Source organism: Dendrobates tinctorius, unplaced genomic scaffold (assembly GCF_039654945.1).
Source record: "Dendrobates tinctorius isolate UK_male_01 unplaced genomic scaffold, ASM3965494v1 ptg000028l, whole genome shotgun sequence".
Classification (NCBI taxonomy): Eukaryota; Metazoa; Chordata; class Amphibia; order Anura; family Dendrobatidae; genus Dendrobates; species Dendrobates tinctorius.
In genome coordinates, this window is record NW_027361696.1 from 75,231,247 (window position 1) to 75,251,196 (window position 19,950).

General features: G+C 46.6%; 1 long non-coding RNA gene across 1 annotated transcript in view; it reads right to left on the reverse strand.

Moving 5' to 3' along the window:
- Positions 1 to 14,540: 14,540 nt before the first annotated feature.
- The window catches only part of LOC141085555 (uncharacterized), a 40,209-nt gene continuing 34,799 nt past the window's right edge, over positions 14,541 to 19,950 (reverse strand). Inside the window, exons 2-3 of the long non-coding RNA XR_012231329.1 lie at positions 17,973 to 18,161; positions 14,541 to 16,170 (exon numbers count right to left, since the gene is read on the reverse strand). This is a non-coding gene — a long non-coding RNA (uncharacterized lncRNA). The remainder of the gene's footprint in view (positions 16,171 to 17,972; positions 18,162 to 19,950) is intronic.

The window sequence follows — 19,950 nt, forward strand, 5'->3', positions numbered from 1 at the left end:
TTCCACAAACTGCATCCCTCAAGCTACTCAAAACTACATTCAAGAAGATTATTAACCATTCAGGCGCTTCACAGGAGCAGAAGCAACATGGAGGGAAAAAATTAACGTTTAACTTTTTAGTCACAAAAATGATCTGTTAGCAACAATTTTTTAATTTTCCCAAGGGTAACAGGAGAAATTGGACCCCAAAAGTTGTTGTCCAATTTGTCCTGAGTACGCTGATACACTATAGGTGGGGGGACCACTGTTTGGGCGCACAGCAGGGCTCGGAAGGGAAGCAGTGCCATTTGACTTTTTCAACCTAAAATTGACTGGAATTGAGATTGGATGCCATGTTGCATTTGACGAGCCCCCAATGTGCCCAAACAGTGGAAACTCCCCACAAGTGACCCCAAAAGTTGTTGTCCAATTTGTCCTGAGTACGCTGATACCCTATATGTGGGAGAAAACTACTGTTTGGGCACACGTCGGGGCTCAGAAGGGAAGAAGTGACGCTTTGGAATGGAGACTTTGATGGAATGGTCTGCGGGCATCATGTTCCGTTTGCAGAGCCCCTGATGTGGTTAAACAGTAGAAACCCCCCACAAGTGACCCCATTTTGGAAACTAGACCCCCTAAGGAACTTATCTAGATATGTGGTGAGAATTTTGACTCCCCCAAGTGTTTCACTAAAGTTTATACTGCCCAGGCATGAAAATAAAAAATCCTATTTTGTGCCCACAAAAATGATCGTTTAGTCCCCAATTTTTAATTTTCCCAAGGGTAACAGGAGAAATTGGACCCCAAAAGTTGTTGTCCAATTTGTCCTGAGTACGCTGGTACCCCATATATGGGAGATAACTACTGTTTGGGCACACGTTGGGGTTCAGAAGGGAAGTAGTGACGCTTTGGAATGTAGACTTTGAAGGAATGGTCTGCGGGCGTCATGTTCCGTTTGCAGAGCCCCTGAAGTGGTTAAACAGTAGAAACCCCCCACAAGTGACCCCATTTTGGAAACTAGACGCCCTAAGGAACTTATCTAGATATGTGGTGAGAACTTTGACCCCCCAAGTGTTTCACTAAAGTTTATACTGCCCTGGCGTGAAAATAAAAAATCCTATTTTGTGCCCACAAAAATGATCATTTAGTCCCCAATTTTTAATTTTCCCAAGGGTAACAGGAGAAATTGGACTCCAAAAGTTGTTGTCCAATTTGTCCTGAGTACGCTGGTCCCCATATGTGGGAAAAAACTGCTTAGGCACACGTCGGGGATCGGAAGGGAGTGACGTTTTAGAATGCAGACTTAGATGGAATGGTCTGTGGGCGTCATTTTCCATTTGCAGAGCCCCTGATGTGCCTAAACAGTAAAAAAAAAACAAGTGACATTGTTTTGGAAACTAGATCCCCAAAGAACTTATCTAGATGTGCCCCTACTAATCTAATGTTTCCGGTAAAGTAATTTAGTAGTGCATTGAGGTGTGGTACAATTTGAAGCAATCCTTCATACACAGGCCAGGTTTTTCGGGGCAGGGGTCGCATTGATAAATAGTGTCCTTGCGTATTCCGTTTTTGTAACACACTAGGCACCTTTTTGGCGATTTACCTCTTTTTCCAGTTTGCGGGACCTCCCCCGGGAAATGCTGACCTGGTACAATACGAGCACCTTCAGTTCTGGAAGTTCTGGGGCCCACTCCTTCCAGAGTGCCAAACATCAGGGCCTTAACCACTACCTCCTGGATCTCAAGGTACGACATATCAGTGTGGTGTGCACATTGTGACAGCAGAAATGCATTGAGCATTGCCAATTGGACGATGTGCATGGCCAGCTTTTTGTACCACACCTTGGCCTTTCTCAAAGCATTGTACGGTTGGAGGAGTTGATTGGACCGATCAACACACCCCATGTTTTTATTGTACCCCAGCACACCTTCAGGTTTGCTGACCTGTGCAGAGGTACCCCGTACAGTGCTGAGGGCGCTGCCATCACCGTGTATGGTGGTCAAGAGAAGGACATCCCTCTTGTCCTTGTACTTGACCACCAGCAGGTGGTCGCTACATTGGGCCCTGCTCTCACCTTTTTGGAGCATCTGCCCAAGTAGCGTCTTCGGGAGGCCTCTCTGATTTTTGCAGACAGTACCGCAAGCTGCGGTACCTCCGCGCAGAGAGGCATTTGTAGAGTGGGACACTGGTATAAAAGTTATCAGTGTAGAGGTGATAACCTTTATCCAGCAGTGGGTGCACCAAATCCCACACAATTTTCCCACTCACTCCCAGGTCAGGAGGACACTCAGGGGGTTTAATCCTGGTGTCCTTTCCTTCGTACACTCTAAACCTGTGGGTGTACCCTGAGGTACTCTCACACAGCTTATAGAGTTTGATTCCGTACCTGGCCCTCTTACTAGGCAGGTATTGACGGAATCCGAGCCTGCCCTTAAAATGGACCAAGGACTCATCCACGCAGATGTTCCTTTGGGGCACGTACACTTCAGCAAACTTTTTGTTGAAGTGTTCGATGACCGGCCGAACTTTGAACAGACGGTCAAAGTTGGGGTCATCTCGTGCGGGACACTGTGCATTATCGTTATAATGCAGAAACTTGTGGATGGCCTGAAAACGCGTCTGGACCATGACCGGTTCGATGTAAAATATCAACACTCCAATATTGCCGAATTTCAGGCTTCTTCAGGATACCCGTGTGGAGGACCAGGCCCCAAAACTGCGTCATTTCAACTGCGTCCACAGGAAACCAGTTAGTATAGGATGAACGCGGGTTTTGCTTCAAAAATTGCCGAGCGTACAAATTAGTTTGCTCCACCATGAGGTTAACAAAATCCTCAGAGAAAAAGACTTTGAAAAGGTCAATTTCTGTGAGGCCAGTGGTGTCAAACTTGATTCCTGATTCTGCCACAAAATCAGGAATCAGTTGCTCGTAATTTTCGGGGGGCAAATCAGCTGCGGGCATGGTGGGCGCTGCCTCATCTTCTGTCCTGGAGCGTCTGCGTGGCGGTTCCGCAGGACCCGAGGAGGACGATGAGGAGGGGGAAGAGGATGAAGAATCCGAAAAATAAAGAAAAGTCGGATCGTCATCCTCGCTATCAGTGTCGGAGGCAAGTAAAGCATATGCCTCCTCCATTGAATAGCACTGTTGGGAGGAACACGATGGGCGGGGCATTTTTTTGTGTAAATATGGTGCTTGAGTGTACTTTATTTATAACTGTGCATGTGGTGGGGGGCTAGTGATTGGTGCACACTATCCTGTAAGAAAAAGCTAAAAGGAAATGGGGAGCAAAATACCTGTGAAAAAAAGTCTAAAACAGCAGGTCTTAGATATGATAAGTGAACGGCGTCACTTATCAAAATTTAGTGGCTGCTGGATGTGTGCACAGGGGTGGCTCAAAGGAGGGGAAAAAGAAAAATGGAAAACAGCCGGCACGAACTTTGATAAGTGAATTGCGTCACTTATCAAAATTTGTCAGCTGCTAAATGTGCACACGGAAACGGCGCAAAGGGGGGTAAAAAGAGGGGGCTGGGGGATTGGGGTGGATGAAGAGATCGGGCAGGGATCAACAGTTAGGGTTGTAGTTAGGTGGAACAAAAAGGGGTGAAAAAAATGAAAAACGGCAGGCACAAGCTCTGATAAGTGATGTGCGTCACTTATCAAAGTTTTGCGGCTGCGGGATGTGTGTGTGGAGGTGGCACAAAGGGGGCTGAGTGAAGAAAAGTGGGCACGAGTGTTGATTTATGAACTGCGTCACCAATCAAGGCTCGGCGGCTTCGAACGGATGCAGTGCAAAAGGGGGTGGATGGAGGGGGGTAAAAGGGGGGTGAAGGGGGATTGGTGTGGATGTAGAGAGATTGGGCAGGGATCAACAGTTAGGATTGTAGTTAGGTGGCACAAAAAGGGGTGAAAAAAATGAAAAACAGCAGGCACAAGCTCTGATAAGTGATGCGCGTCACTTATCAAAGTTTTGCGGCTGCGGGATGTGTGTGCGGAGGTGGCGCAGAGGGGGCTAAGGAAAAAAAAGCAAGCACGAGTGTTGATTGGTGAACTGCGTCACCGATCAATACTCGGCGGCTGCGCACGGAGGTGGCGCAAAAGTGGGGTGGAGAGGGGGTAAAAATAGGGGGAAGGGGGATTGGGGTGGATGAAGAGAGATTGGGCAGGGATCAGTTAGGGTTGTAGTTAGGTGGCACAAAGGGGGGTGAAAAAATTGAAAAACGGCAGGCCCAAGCTCTGATAAGTGATCTGCGTCACTTATCAAAGTTTTGCAGCTGCGGGATGTGTAGGAGGAGGTAGCGCAAAGGGGGCAGAGTGAAAAAACGCGAGCACGAGTGTTGATCAGTGAACTGCGTCACTGATCAATGCTCGGCGGCTGCGCACGGAGGCGGCACAAAAGGGGGGGTGCAGGGATGAAGATAGATTGGGGGTGAAGATAGATTGGGCAGGGGATCAGGGATCAATTAACACTTACAGTTGTAGTGTTCTTTCTTCTGCAGGGATTGTGATGCTACAAGCTGTGGCACCACAATAACCAGCACAGGAGCTCTTGCTGCGTCCAACCTCTCTGCAGGAATCCTCAGCTAGAGTGAGGACCCCTGCAGACAGGTCAGAGGCAGGTCAGGGGCAGGTCACAGAGCGGAGGATCGGAGCTCACAGCTCCGATTCCTAGGCATGTCATGGCCAGGTCATCAGCAGGGTACAGAGCGGTCACAGCGCCAACCACTTCCTGCAGGCCCTGTTGGGCCTGTCCTAGGCTCCAGCCTAGGATCGGTGCTATTACAGCACCGATCCGGGCCGGTACCAGCAGGGCACAGCGGCGATATTGCGCCGCTGTGCGCTGCGATTGGCGCGATCGATTAGATCGGCGATCGCACCAATCTGGGGGCTTTTCTCCGGTGCCTGGCATTGCCAGGCACCGGTCCTAGGATTGAGAACATCGGTACTCGATCCTAGCCTAGGATCCTGTTGTTTCAGCCAATCTGATTGGCTGAAACAATGAGAAGCGCTGTGTTTGGCTGTTCTGAATTGAACAGCTAATCACAGCTCACAGAGGGGGGGGCCAGGGCGGAGACTGCCCGGGATGCCGAGGCCATCTATCCTGAGGTAAGATGGCGTCGGCATCACCGCGACTTAAGTCGCGATGTCGCATTAAAGGGCATGACGTACTATTCCGTCCATGGGACTTAGGTCCCAGGTTACATGGACGGAATAGTACGTCCATTGTAGGAAAGGGGTTAAAGAACCTTGAATATAAGACATATTTTCAGTTGTTTCACACTTTTTTGTTAATTATATAATTCCACATGTGTTAATTAGAGTTGAGCGACTTTTGGTTTTTTAGGGTCGCGTTTCGTTTCGTGAAACCCGACTTTTCCAAAAGTCGGGTCGAGCAAGATTGTCCGATTATAGGGAAAAGTCGGGGTCGTCCCGAAACACGAAACCCAATGTAAGTCAATGGGGAATAAAAGTCGGCGGTGAGAGGAGGACAGGAAACACACCTACAGTGCCCATTTGAATGCCAAAAGCATCAATTCTTCTTACTTAAACTTGTCAACCTTAATTAACTTTATAATACAAGTTACGCACTGAAAAATGGGGGTTATTTGGCTAAAGTTGTGTGGGGGGGGGAGGGCTGGCTGCAGGTTTTCATGTGCCCTGGGCGAAAGAGCGCTCCTTTAACACATACCACAACTCATCATGCTCCGATACGGCAGATAAATAGCGGTATAGTACAATGAAAAATACCTCACTTTTTACATCTCATGACGAGGCCCATCTGTTTCTCCATACAGAATCATTGGTCCCATATAATGTTTGAAAGTATATGATGATCTCCACATAATGCTACAGTATTTGTTGGTCCCCATGGATGAAGCTCCACTGTCTTATGGGCCCAAATAATGCTCCAAACATAATGGGCCCCATTTCTAATGCTCTAGTGTATAATGGGCCCTGTAAATGCTGCTCCAGTGTCTGATGTCCACCTTTGGAATGTTCCAGTGTATGGTGGGCCCCATCTATCATTCTCCAGAGTATAGTGCTCCCCAAAAATTGCTGTCCCAACATTGAAAACAATCAAATAAGTCTCCTCGCTAGGGAAACCCTGTACTTGTCTGGACAGGTGCTGTAGCTTGCTTAACAGCTCGCCAGCCGTTCTCACGCCCAGTATGGATTGCACGTGATTGCACAAAGGTTAGAAAGGGTACCGTATCCCTGGATAACATGTATGGATAGCGTACACATTCAAAATATATGTCTCAGGAGGCAGGCTCAGACGGTGTCAGGCCCAGTATGGATTGCACGTGATTGCACAAAGGTTAGAAAGGGTACCGTATCCCTGGATAACATGTATGGATAGCGTACACATTCAAAATATATGTCTCAGGAGGCAGGCTCAGACGATATCAGGCCCAGAATGGATTGCACGTGATTGCACAAAGGATAGAAAGGGTACCGTATCCCTGGATAACATGTATGGATAGCGTACACATTCAAAATATATGTCTATACAGCATGAGGCAGGCTCAGACGGTGTTAGGCCCAGTATGGATTGCACGTGATTGCACAAAGGTTAGAAAGGGTACCGTATCCCCGGATAACATGTATGGATAGCGTACACATTCAAAATATATGTCTATACAGCATGAGGCAGACTCAGACAGTGTTAGGCCCAGTATGGATTGCACGTGATTGCACAAAGGTTAGAAAGGGTACCGTATCCCTGGATAACATGTATGGATAGCGTACACATTCAAAATATATGTCTATACAGCATGAGGCAGGCTCAGACGGTGTTAGGCCCAGTATGGATTGCACGTGATTGCACAAAGGTTAGAAAGGGTACCGTATCCCCGGATAACATGTATGGATAGCTTACACATTCAAAATATATGTCTATACAGCATGAGGCAGGCTCAGACGGTGTTAGGCCCAGTATGGATTACACGTGATTGCACAAAGGTTAGAAAGGGTACCGTATCCCTGGATAACATGTATGGATAGCGTACACATTCAAAATATATGTCTATACAGCATGAGGCAGGCTCAGACGGTGTTAGGCCCAGTATGGATTGCACGTGATTGCACAAAGGTTAGAAAGGGTACCGTATCCCCGGATAACATGTATGGATAGCGTACACATTCAAAATATATGTCTATACAGCATGAGGCAGGCTCAGACGGTGTTAGGCCCAGTAACGATTGCACGTGATTGCACAAAGGTTAGAAAGGGTACCGTATCCCTGGATAACATGTATGGATAGCGTACACATTCAAAATATATGTCTATACAGCATGAGGCAGGCTCAGACGGTGTTAGGCCCAGTATGGATTGCACGTGATTGCACAAAGGTTAGAAAGGGTACCGTATCCCCGGATAACATGTATGGATAGCGTACACATTCAAAATATATGTCTCAGGAGGCAGGCTCAGACGGTATCAGGCACAGTATGGATTTGACGGCCCAGATTACACAGCAGAGGAGCAGGGAGAGGTAAAGATTGCAAATGCTGGGGCCCTGCCCAAGCAAGGGGGGCCCACTCGTGGGCGTCGGTACTGGCACTGGGCCCCTCATAGTACAGCGGTGTGTCTGACGGCGGGTGTGCACCACCACCGTCAGACACTTGATTGCACTATGAGGGACCCTGTGCCAGTGCCCGCGCCCAAGAGTCGGCCTACCCACCTGTCCAGGGCAACGGCACTCGCACGGTGTCGTGCGGTAGGTGGTGACCCCGGCCATGGGGGGGAGGCAGCACAGTTAGGGAGTTTTAGAAAGTGGCATATGTTGATGTTGGACATTCAGCTGATGCAAAAGGTGAAATAGGTGAAGTACCAGGAAGAGGTTGACCAAAGCAAGCCATTTTTCTGTCACCCTATGTGTCATCAGGGGAAGGTGGGACAAAATCCTTGGAAACCCATGCGTGGTTCATTTTAATGAAGGTTAGATCATCCACATTTTGGGTTGACAGACGGGTCCTTTTTACTGTCAGGATTGATCCAGCTGCACTGAAGACTCTTTCCGATAGCACACTTGCAGCTGGGCAAGCGAGCTCCTGTAAGGCATATTGGGCCAATTCAGGCCAGGTGTCCAGTTTAGCGGCCCAATAGTCAAAGGGGAATGACCTGTGTGGGAGAACATCGACATGGGAGGAAAAGTAGTTTGTAACCATAGTTGACAACTGCTGTCTCCTGTCACTTTCCATCGATGCAGTATTACCAGTTGTGTGAGCGGTATTTGAAAAATCAGTCCACAACATTGTCATGAAACCCCTGTCTCCAACGCCACTTCTGCTGTGTGCACCACGAACACCTCTGCCAAGCTGCCCCCGGCCCGTACGGCTCGTGTGAGAACCATCACCGCTGCTGTGTGCTGGGAATGCCTCAAGCAACCGATTTACCAGAGTTGCTTGTTTATTAGCGCATATTAGGTCAAGGTTCTCCTGTGGCATGATGTTTTGTAATTTGCCTTTATAGCGTGGATCCAGGATGCTGGCCAACCAGTAGTCGTCATCGTTCATCATTTTGGCAATGCGGGGGTCCCTTTTTAGGATCCGCAAGGCATAATCTGACATGTGGGCCAATGTTCCCGGTGTCAATGATGCACTGCGAGTGCTGGGTGGAGGAGCACTTTCTGGCAAATCCACATCCCTCCAGTCACGCACAAACCCTGTACCAGACCTTGCCACGCCAACATTTTCACTTGCCCCACGAGATGCATCCTCCTCCCCTAAGTAATCATCCCCATCATCCTCCTCCTCCTCCTCTTCTTCCTCCACCTCATCCAGGAGAGGTCCCTGAGCAGACAATGGCTGAATGTCATCAAGGATTCCTTCCTCCTCTTCCTCCTCATCAACATTGGCTGCAGACGCCTGCTCCTTAAGGTGCGTCAAAGTTTGCATGAGCAGACGCATAAGTGGGATGCTCATGCTTAGGATGGCGTCATCTGCGCTTACCAGCCGTGTGCATTCCTCAAAACACTGAAGGACTTTACAAAGGTCTTTCAGCTTCGACCACTGCACGCCTGTCAACTCCATGTCTGCTCTCAAAGTGCCTGGCCGTGTATCCTCCCACAAATGCATTATGGCCTGCCTCTGCTCGCACAGCCGCTCCACCATGTGCAGGGTGGAGTACCACCTTGTTGCAATGTCGATAATGAGGCGGTGGTTGGGAAGGTGGAGCAATCGCTGCAGCTTCTGCATACGAACGGAGTGTACAGGCGACCGGCGGATGTGCGCGCACAGTCTTCGCACCTTCTGGAGCAGGGCTGTTAACTCCAGATAATTTTTGAGGAAGCACTGCACCACCAGGTTCAAGGTTTGAGCCAAGCAAGGTATGTGGCTGAGTTTTGAAAGGGCTATGGCTGCCACAAAATTACGGCCGTTATCACTAACTACCTTGCCTGCCTCAAGATGTACACTGCCCAGCCATGACTCAGTTTGTCGCTTCAAGTACTCGGCCAGCACCTCGGCGGTGTGTCTGTCGCCCAAACACATCATCTGCAACTCAGCCTGCTGACGCTTTCCACTAGCTGCTCGATAGGGGGACACATCGTGTGCAACAGTGGCAGCTGCAGATGGAGTGCTCGTACGACTGCGCTCTGTGGACGAGCTTTCGCTTCTGGAGGAGGAGGAGGAGGAGGGTCGAACGCCTACAGCCAACTGTTTCCTATACCGTGGGCTAGGCAGCACTGTCCCACCACCGCTGTCCCCTGTGGACCCTGCATCCCCCACATTAACCCAGTGCGCAGTGATGGACACGTAACAGCCCTGGCCATGCCGACTGGACCATGCATCAGTTGTGAGGTGCACCTTTCCGCTCACTGACTGCTTGAGTGCATGGACAATGCGGTCTTTCACATGATGGTGGAGGGCTGGGATGGCTTTGCGAGAGAAGAAGTGGCGACTAGGTAGGTCATAGCGTGGTACTGCATAGGCCATGAGTTCCCGAAAGGGCATCATCTCAAACAAGATTAGTTTGGCAATGTGGGCGTTCAAACCCAGTGTACGCGGATGAGAGACTGAGTACTTTCTTGACCTACTCATAGTGTCTGGGAGGGTGAGCTGGACTTGAGAGCTGCATATGGTGGAAGTAGCGGTGGACAGGGCGGACTGAGAGAGGGTTGATGATGGTGATGGAGTTGGTGTTCTTTCTGATGGCCTAGAATCAGTCTTTCGTTGATATAACAGTGGGATTCCCTGACTGCTGTGGTCTTGCAACGACACCTCAACATTTGCTGCTGTGCTAACCGGTGGGCTTACAGTGGGGGAAACAATGTAGCGTTGCTGACTACCTTCGTTGTGATCAGTTGCACATGTGGCACTTGAGGTTTGGTGTTGTGTCCACGCTTGCAAGTGCATGCTGGTTAAATGTCTAAGCATGCAACTGGTATTCAAATTTTTCAGATTTTTCCCTCGGCTAAAGGTCTTTGCGCACTTCTTACAGATAACCTTGGCCTGATCATGAGGATTTTGTTCAAAAAAGTGCCACACTGCACTCTTCCTACTTTGGCAGACATTTTGCGGCCTAGCCCGCTGTGATCTTTTGACCCTCTGGACAAGCTGTCCAGCAACTCTTTTGATGTTTGGAACCTGTCTTTGGAGTGCTCCGGGCCTGCCAGATAACAGCTGTTGCGATGTCGATGTCTGCTGTGGATGCTCCTCATCTGAGCTATTGGAAGCAGCACCCTCTTCCCCCAATGGATGCCAATCTTGGTCAACTACTGGGTCATCCATCACCTCCTCTTCTATGTCATGTGCACCTTTCTCTGTGTCACCGTGTATGGTGGTATAGTGTGCGGGAAGGGGCACCTGAGTCTCATCAGGGTCAAAATCTGGCTCTGTACACTGCGAGGACAATGTAGTGCTCTGAGTGAATGTACCAGCAGAATCATCCATCAGCGGCTGTGCATCAGTGCACTCCATGTCAGATTCATCTTGGCCTGGGTAATTCACCATTTCACTTGATAATCCAGGCATGGTATGTGAAAACAGCTCCATGGAGTAATCAGTAGTATGGCCTGCGTCATCCTTCAATCTTGGTTGGGGTGAAGGACACAAGGAAAGGTGTGGTTCATGAACATGAGCCTCCAATGACGACTCAGTGCTTTTACTTTTTACAACTGAAGAAGAGGAGGCGATAGAGCTGGAGGCTGAGTCAGCAATGTAAGACAAAACTTTTTCCTGATGCTCTGCCTTTAAAAGCGGTTTGCCAACTCCTAGAAAACTAAGCGTTCGAGGCCTTATGTAGCCAGACGATGACGCAGGGTCAGCACCTCCTGCATTCGGTCCTATTTTGCTCTTGCCACTACCATCAGATCCACCACCAACACCATCATTACCAGCTGCCAACCCCCGCCCAATTCCACGGACTCTTCCACCAGCCTTCCTCATTTTTGGTAGAAATGTAGACAAAATCCAACAAACTATATAGTAATGTAAAACAAGGTACAAGGTGTCTATAGGACAGGGGAGATTTAGAATTTCTGCACACACTTGTGGACAGTGGACACTTTTGGATTGTGTGAGGCCCACTGATATCTGAGCGCTATGTGACACGCTTGATGGCACAGCTGCCTGTGACCAAAGTGACGAGAGGATAATGGAGATTTTGAATCTCTGCGCACACTTTTGGACACTGGACACTTGTGGATTGTGTGAGGCCCACTGATATCTGAGCGCTATGTGACAGGCTCGATGGCACAGCTGCCTGTGACCAAAGTGACGAGAGGATAATGGAGATTTTGAATCTCTGCGCACACTTTTGGACACTGGACACTTGTGGATTGTGTGAGGCCCACTGATATCTGAGCACTATGTGACAGGCTCGATGGCACAGCTGCCTGTGACAAAAGTGACGAGAGGATAATGGAGATTTTGAATCTCTGCGCACACTTTTGGACACTGGACACTTGTGGATTGTGTGAGGCCCACTGATATCTGAGCGCTATGTGACAGGCTCGATGGCACAGCTGCCTGTGACCAAAGTGACGAGAGGATAATGGAGATTTTGAATCTCTGCGCACACTTTTGGACACTGGACACTTGTGGATTGTGTGAGGCCCACTGATATCTGAGCGCTATGTGACACGCTCGATGGCACAGCTGCCTGTGACCAAAGTGACGAGAGGATAATGGAGATTTTGAATCTCTGCGCACACTTTTGGACACTGGACACTTGTGGATTGTGTGAGGCCCACTGATATCTGAGCACTATGTGACACGCTCGATGGCACAGCTGCCTGTGACCAAAGTGACGAGAGGATAATGGAGATTTTGAATCTCTGCGCACACTTTTGGACACTGGACACTTGTGGATTGTGTGAGGCCCACTGATATCTGAGCGCTATGTGACACGCTCGATGGCACAGCTGCCTGTGACCAAAGTGACGAGAGGATAATGGAGATTTTGAATCTCTGCGCACACTTTTGGACACTGGACACTTGTGGATTGTGTGAGGCCCACTGATATCTGAGCGCTATGTGACACGCTCGATGGCACAGCTGCCTGTGACCAAAGTGACGAGAGGATAATGGAGATTTTGAATCTCTGCGCACACTTTTGGACACTGGACACTTGTGGATTGTGTGAGGCCCACTGATATCTGAGCGCTATGTGACACGCTCGATGGCACAGCTGCCTGTGACCAAAGTGACGAGAGGATAATGGAGATTTTGAATCTTTGCGCACACTTTAGGACACTGGACACTTGTGGATTGTGTGAGGCCCACTGATATCTGAGCGCTATGTGACAGGCTCGATGGCACAGCTGCCTGTGACAAAAGTGATGAGAGGATAATTGAGATTTTGAATCTCTGCGCACACTTTTGGACACTGGACACTTGTGGATTGTGTGAGGCCCACTGATATCTGAGCGCTATGTGACAGGCTCGATGGCACAGCTGCCTGTGACCAAAGTGACGAGAGGATAATGGAGATTTTGAATCTCTGCGCACACTTTTGGACACTGGACACTTGTGGATTGTGTGAGGCCCACTGATATCTGAGCGCTATGTGACACGCTCGATGGCACAGCTGCCTGTGACCAAAGTGACGAGAGGATAATGGAGATTTTGAATCTCTGCGCACACTTTTGGACACTGGACACTTGTGGATTGTGTGAGGCCCACTGATATCTGAGCGCTATGTGACACGCTCAATGGCACAGCTGCCTGTTACCAAAGTGACGAGAGGATAATGGAGATTTTGAATCTCTGCGCACACTTTTGGACACTGGACACTTGTGGATTGTGTGAGGCCCACTGATATCTGAGCGCTATGTGACACGCTCAATGGCACAGCTGCCTGTTACCAAAGTGACGAGAGGATAATGGAGATTTTGAATCTCTGCGCACACTTTTGGACACTGGACACTTGTGGATTGTGTGAGGCCCACTGATATCTGAGCGCTATGTGACACGCTCGATGGCACAGCTGCCTGTGACCAAAGTGACGAGAGGATAATGGAGATTTTGAATCTCTGCGCACACTTTTGGACACTGGACACTTGTGGATTGTGTGAGGCCCACTGATATCTGAGTGCTATGTGACACGCTCGATGGCACAGCTGTGACAAAAGTGACTAGAGGATAAGGGAGATTGGATTGCTTTTAAAAAAGCAGTTTGCGGAGCAGTGGGTAAACAGCAATGCCAGCGTGTCAGGAAGCCTTAAAAGGCAGCCCAACAACCAACACCACTGATACACCACAATATAGCCTCCCCTTGCACTGCACACACAGTGACTTGTGTGTTGTGCAGGCCAAATCGCTAGCAGCAAAAGCAGTTTTTTTGTCTTCTTCCCTGCCTAACGCTCTCCCTACAGAATCAGCAGCAACCTCTCCCTATACTAAGATCGGCAGAAGTAAGATGGCGGTCGGCGTGCACGCCCTTTTATACCCCCTGTGAGGCCCACCAAAGCAAGCCAATCACTTGCATGCCCTTCTGAAAGATGGTGGTGACCCGTGCCTAGGTCATCACGTTGCCCACAGTGTCCGTGGATCCTGATTGGCTGAAAAAGAGCGCAAAACAAACTTTTGAAACGCGACTTTGGCGCGTAAGTCGCCGACCTCGTGGCCGACCTCATCCTAGGGTCGGGTTTCGTTTCATGAAACCCGACTTTGCCAAAAGTCGGCGACTTTTGAATTTTTTCGACCCGTTTCGCTCAACTCTAGTGTTAATTCATAGTTTTGATGCCTTCAGAGTGAATCTACAATTTTCATAGTCATGAAAATAAAGAAAACTCTTTGAATGAGAAGTTGTGTCCAAACTTTTGGTATGTACTGTATATATCAGTACACACACATATGCAGGTGCTTCTCACAAAATTAGAATATCATCAAAAAGTTTATTTATTTCAGTTCTTCAGTACAAAAATTGAAACTCCTATATTATATAGAGTCATTACAAACAGAGTGATCTATTTCAAGTGTTGATTTCTGTTAATGTTGATAATTATGGCTTACAGCCTATCAAAACCCAAAAGTACAGTGTCCATTTTAAGACATAATCGTATACCAAAGTCAAACATCAGAAATACTCTGATAACTGATTCTGATACATGTCTTTGATACCTGATATCTGATTCTGATACCCGAGTCTGATTACTGACTCTGATACCTGATTCTGATACCTTAAGGCCCCGTTACATTTAGCGATGCACCAGCGATCCCGACCACGATATGACCCGTCAGGATCGCTGGTGCATTGCTAAATGGTCGCTAGTGAGCTGCCAAACAGGCAGATCTCACTAGCTACGCAGCAATGCTCGGCGGTCGTTACTCACCTGTCAGACGTGGTGAGGGTGACGTCTTCTGCCCGCGTCCATGGCTCGCTTGTCGGCGCCAGCAGGAAGCCGACGACGAGAAATGGACCAGGCTGATCTCGCCCGATCAGCGATAGCCAGCGGGGGGGTGGCGGTCGGAGGTGTGTCACATGTACAAAATCGGTGACGCTTTAGCGATATCGCTAGTGATATCGCTATGTGTAACAGGCCTTTTACTCTGATACCCGACTCTGATATCAAAGTCAGGTATCAGAGTCAGGTATAAGTATCATGTATCAGAATAAGGTATCAGAGTATTTCTGATGTTTGACTTTGATATAGGATCATGTCCTAAAATGGACACTGTACTACAGTGTCCATATGGACACTGTACAAAACATTATCTCAGTAAATTAGAATTAACAAGAAACATCTGCAAAGACTTCCTAAGCATTTGAAAAGGTCCTTTAGTCTGTTTCTGTAGCTCCACAATCATAAGGAAGACTGCTGACTTGACAGATGTCCAGAAGGTAGTCATTGAAACACTCCACAAGGAGGCTAAGCCACAAAAAGAAGCTGGCAGTTCACAGAGTGCTGTATCCAAGCATATTAATGGAAAGATGAGTGGAAGGAAAAAGTGTGGTAGAAAAAGGTTATCAAGCAACCAGGATAACCAAAGCCTTGAAAGGATTAAGAAAAGGCCATTCCAAAAATTTTGTGGAGATTCACAAGGAGTGAACTGCTGCTGGAGTCACCGTTTCAAGAGCCACCACACACAGACATATCCAGGACATGGGCTACAAGTGTCGCATTCCTTGTGTCAAGCCACCCATGACCAATAGACGACAGAAGCATCTTACCAGGGCCATGGAGAAAAAGAACTGGACTGTTGCTCAGTTGTCCAAGGTGTTGTTTTCAGATGAAAGTAAATTTTGCATTTCATTTGGAAATCAAGGTCCCAGAGTCTGGAAGAAGAGTGGAGAGGCCCACAATCCAAGCTGCTTGAGCTCTAGTATGAAGTTTCTACAATCAGTGATAATTTGGGGAGCCATGCCATCTGCTGGTGTAGGCCCACTTTGTTTTATCAAAATGGAGAACTTGGAACATTCAGTGAAAAATACAATTCCTCTAAAGTCATTAGAAGATGGAGGAATAAATGATGGACCATTAAAGGATTATGGAAATGATGTACCAATGACAATTCACATCTGGATAATTAAGAGCAAGGTTAGTAGAAGTTTGATTCATGATGGTCTTTGAGCAAAAGGTCAACTGTTCCTCAATCCATCACTGGCCTTTTATTAGAGGCTACTGAAGAGAGTAAGGACAACCACAGAATGAATTAATTGGGTCCATTCTTCACTAAGATCTTTTATCTTAATGGTGCTTTTTCAATAAGTGGCCACTCTGTTCAATTAAAGGCATCTTGTAAGCCTAGAAAAAGGAACAAACACAAATGAAGGACATAATTATCCAGGTAATTTCCCCAATGGCTAGTAATGATGATTAAGAAAGTAGATAAATCTGTTTAAAAACATGTAAGGACAGCAAATCCTACATCAACTGTTATGAAAGAGGTTGCAAGATACAATCCATAAGTGCACAAGGTACAAAGTACAGGGTAGAATCAGGCAGATTACAGGTAACCCAAAAAAGGTATACAGCACTGTGCAAAAGTTTTAGTCAGGTGTCAAAAAAGCACATTTTTCAAAATAAGAAGTGTTAATAGTTTATTAGAAAAATCTAAATTTCATCAATTTTTGGTGTGACCGCCCTTTGCCATGAAAATTTGTAAGCACACAGTTTTACAAGGAACTTAACGGGAGGTTGTTTTTAACATCTTGGCTCTTCCGTGGATGTCACTCATGCAAATCCTTCGGTCTCTTCATGTAATCCCAGACAGACTCGTTGATGCGAGATCGGGAGATCAGTGCTCTGTGGGGGCCGGACCATCACTTCCAGGACTCCTTCATCTTCTTTACGCTGAAGCTAGTTCTCAGGGACATTGGCTGGATGTTTGGGATCGTTGTTATGCCGTAGAATAGATTTAAATCCAATCAGACGCCTTCTCCATGGTATTGCATGAAAGATAAGTATCTGCCAGTATTTCTCAGCATTGAGGACACTATTAATCCGGATCAAATCCCCAATTCAGTTTGCTGAAATGGAACCGTAAATGTGCAGGACCCTCCACCATACTTCATTGTTCCTGCAGACATTCAATGTTGTGCCACTCTCCAGCCATTCAGAGAACAAACTTCCTTCTGGTACAACCAAGTATGTCACATTTAACTAATCAGTCCGAAGCACCTGCTGCCATTTTCTGCACCCCAGTTCCTATGTTTTTTTGTGCATAGTTGTGTGACGTGACCTTGTTTCCATGTCAAATGTATGGCTTTTGGCCGCAATTCCTCCATGAAGACCACATCTGCTCAGACTTCTCAAAAGGTAGATGAGTGTAGCCGAGTCCCACTGGTTGCTGCCAGTTCTGAGTTGATGGCGCTGGTGGACATCTACTGATTTTGGAGGCAACTAAGCATGATGTATGTTTTATTTGCTGCAGTATTTTTCCATGGACGACCACTATGGTCCACAATGTTGTAATTTTCTTGGTGTTACATCAGAAGAGCTTGAACAGAACATCTCGATATCTGATACCTCTGTCTGCTTTGAAATCTTTGCCTGGGAGAGATGTTGCTGATCTGATACACTATAACTACCGTTTGCCTTGCCATGGTATATTACTTGTGACACACAGCTTTCTTGCACAACCTCACCTTTGCAGCAAAGTTTGTCTGTTCCTCGCCCAGTTTTAAGCCTCCAACACAATCGGTAATGACTGTTTCTCAACCTACTATGAATATAATGATTATTATCATCTGATTGGTATAATTGTTTACTCATACAACTGAATATAATTTTACAACATTCCGGACTAAGGTTATTTTGAAAGCAAAGGATGTTATTTAGATTTCTCTTTTGTTCATTCACTTTGCATTTTGTTAACTTATAAAAATAAACTCTTTAACACGTCTATTCTTGAAACTATTCTTACTTTGCAGCATTATTTTCACACCTGCCTAAAAATTTTGCACAGTACTGTATATTCCTGGACCCAGGTTAAAATAATCATAGATCGGAATACAATTTTCCATATATCCCCCCACCCCAATATAACATTCTTATAAATATTTAAGATCAGAAGTTACGTGTATATAAATTATTGCTCTTCTTACCTCTCTAAAGTTCATTAGAAATAATAAAATCGATTTTTCTTCTGTAGGTCCACAAATACTCTATATATATTTGATTCTTCTGGGTGGCATTATGGCGTAGACACAATTGTCACTTTTCTTCTCCCCCTTGAACAAGAACAACTTGAATCCTGATAGTCCTAACCATTATTAGTGGGATGTAACATGGATCTAGGATCACAAATAAACAGGACACAGTGTGGGATATAAGACAAATGTGATGACACAGAATTATTAGTCTTTAACCCCTTAACCCCCAAGGGTGGTTTGCACGTTCATGACCGGGCCAATTTTTACAATTCTGACCACTGTCCCTTTATGAGGTAATAACTCTGAAACTCTTCCATGGATCCCACTGATTCTGACAAAGTTTTCTCGCGACATATAGTACTTCATGTTAATGGTAAAATTTCACTCAAATAACTTGCGTTTATTTTTGAATAAAACGGAGATTTGGCAAAATTTTTAAAAATTTTGCAATTTTCCAACTTTGAATTTTTATGCCCTTAAATCACAGAGATAAGGCACACAAAAACTTAATAAGTAACATTTCCCACATGTTTACTTTACATCAGCACAATTTGGGAAGCAAAATTTTTTTGTTGTTAGGAAGTTATAAGGGTTAAAAGTTGACCAGCGATTTCTCATTTTTGCAACACCATTTTATTTTTACGGACCACATCACATTTGAAGTCTCTTTCAGGGGTCTATATGATAGAAAATACCCAAAAGTGACATCATTCTAAAAACTGCACCCCTCATGGTGCTCAAATCCAGATTCAAGAAGTTTATTAACCCTTCAGGTGCTTCACAGGAATTTTTTGAATGTTTAAAAAAGAACATTTAGCTTTTTTCACAAAAAAATTACTTCAGGTCCAATTTTTTTTATTTTACCAAGGGTAACAGGAGAAATTGGACAGCAAAAGTTATTGTGCAATTTGTCCTGAGTACGCTGATACTTGATATGTGGGGGGAACCACTGTTTCGGCGCATGGCAGAGCTCAGAAGGGAAGGAGCGCCGTTTGACTTTTTCACTGCAAAATTGGCTGGAATTCAGATCGGACGCCATGTCACGTTTGGCGAGCCTCTGACGTACCTAAACAGTGGAAACCTCCCACAAGTAACCCCATTTTGGAAACTAGACCCCCCCCAAGGAACTTATCTAGATATGTGGTGAGCACTTTGAACCCCCAAGGGCTTCACAGAAGTTTATAACGTACAGACGTACCATTAAAAAAATCACAAGAAACGATTTTTTCACCTCCAAGTTTTGCTTTCCCAAGGGTAACAGGACCCCAAAAGTTATTGTGCAATTTGTCCTGAGCATGCTGATACCCAATATGTGGGGGTAAACCACTATTTGGGCGCATGGCAGAGCTCGGAAGGGAAGCAGCGCCATTTGACATTTTTGGCTGGAATTGGGATTGGACGCCATGCCGCATTTGGAAAGCCCCTGATGTACCTAAACAGTGGAATCCCCCCACAAATGACACCATTTTGGAAACTAGACCCCCCAAGGAACTTATCTAGATGTGTGGTGAGCACTTTGAACCCCCCAAGGGCTTCACAGAAGTTTATAACGCCCGGGCGTGAAAATAAAAAATCATATTTTTTCCACAAGCATGATATTTTAGTCCCCAATTTTTTTATTTTCCCAATGGTAACAGGAGAAATTGGACACCAAAAGTTCTTGTCCAATTTGTGCTGAGTACGCTGATACCCCACATGTGGGAGAAAACTACTGTATGGGCACACGTCAGGGCTCGGAAGGGAAGTAGTGACGTTTTGGAATGCAGACTTTGATGGAATGGTCTGCGGGTGTCATGTTGACTTGGAGAGCTCCTGATGTACCTAAACAGTGGAAACCCCCCACAAGTGACACTATTTTGGAAACTAGACCCCCTAAGGAACATATCTAGATGTGTGGTGAGGACTTTGAGCCCCCCAGTGCTTCACAGAA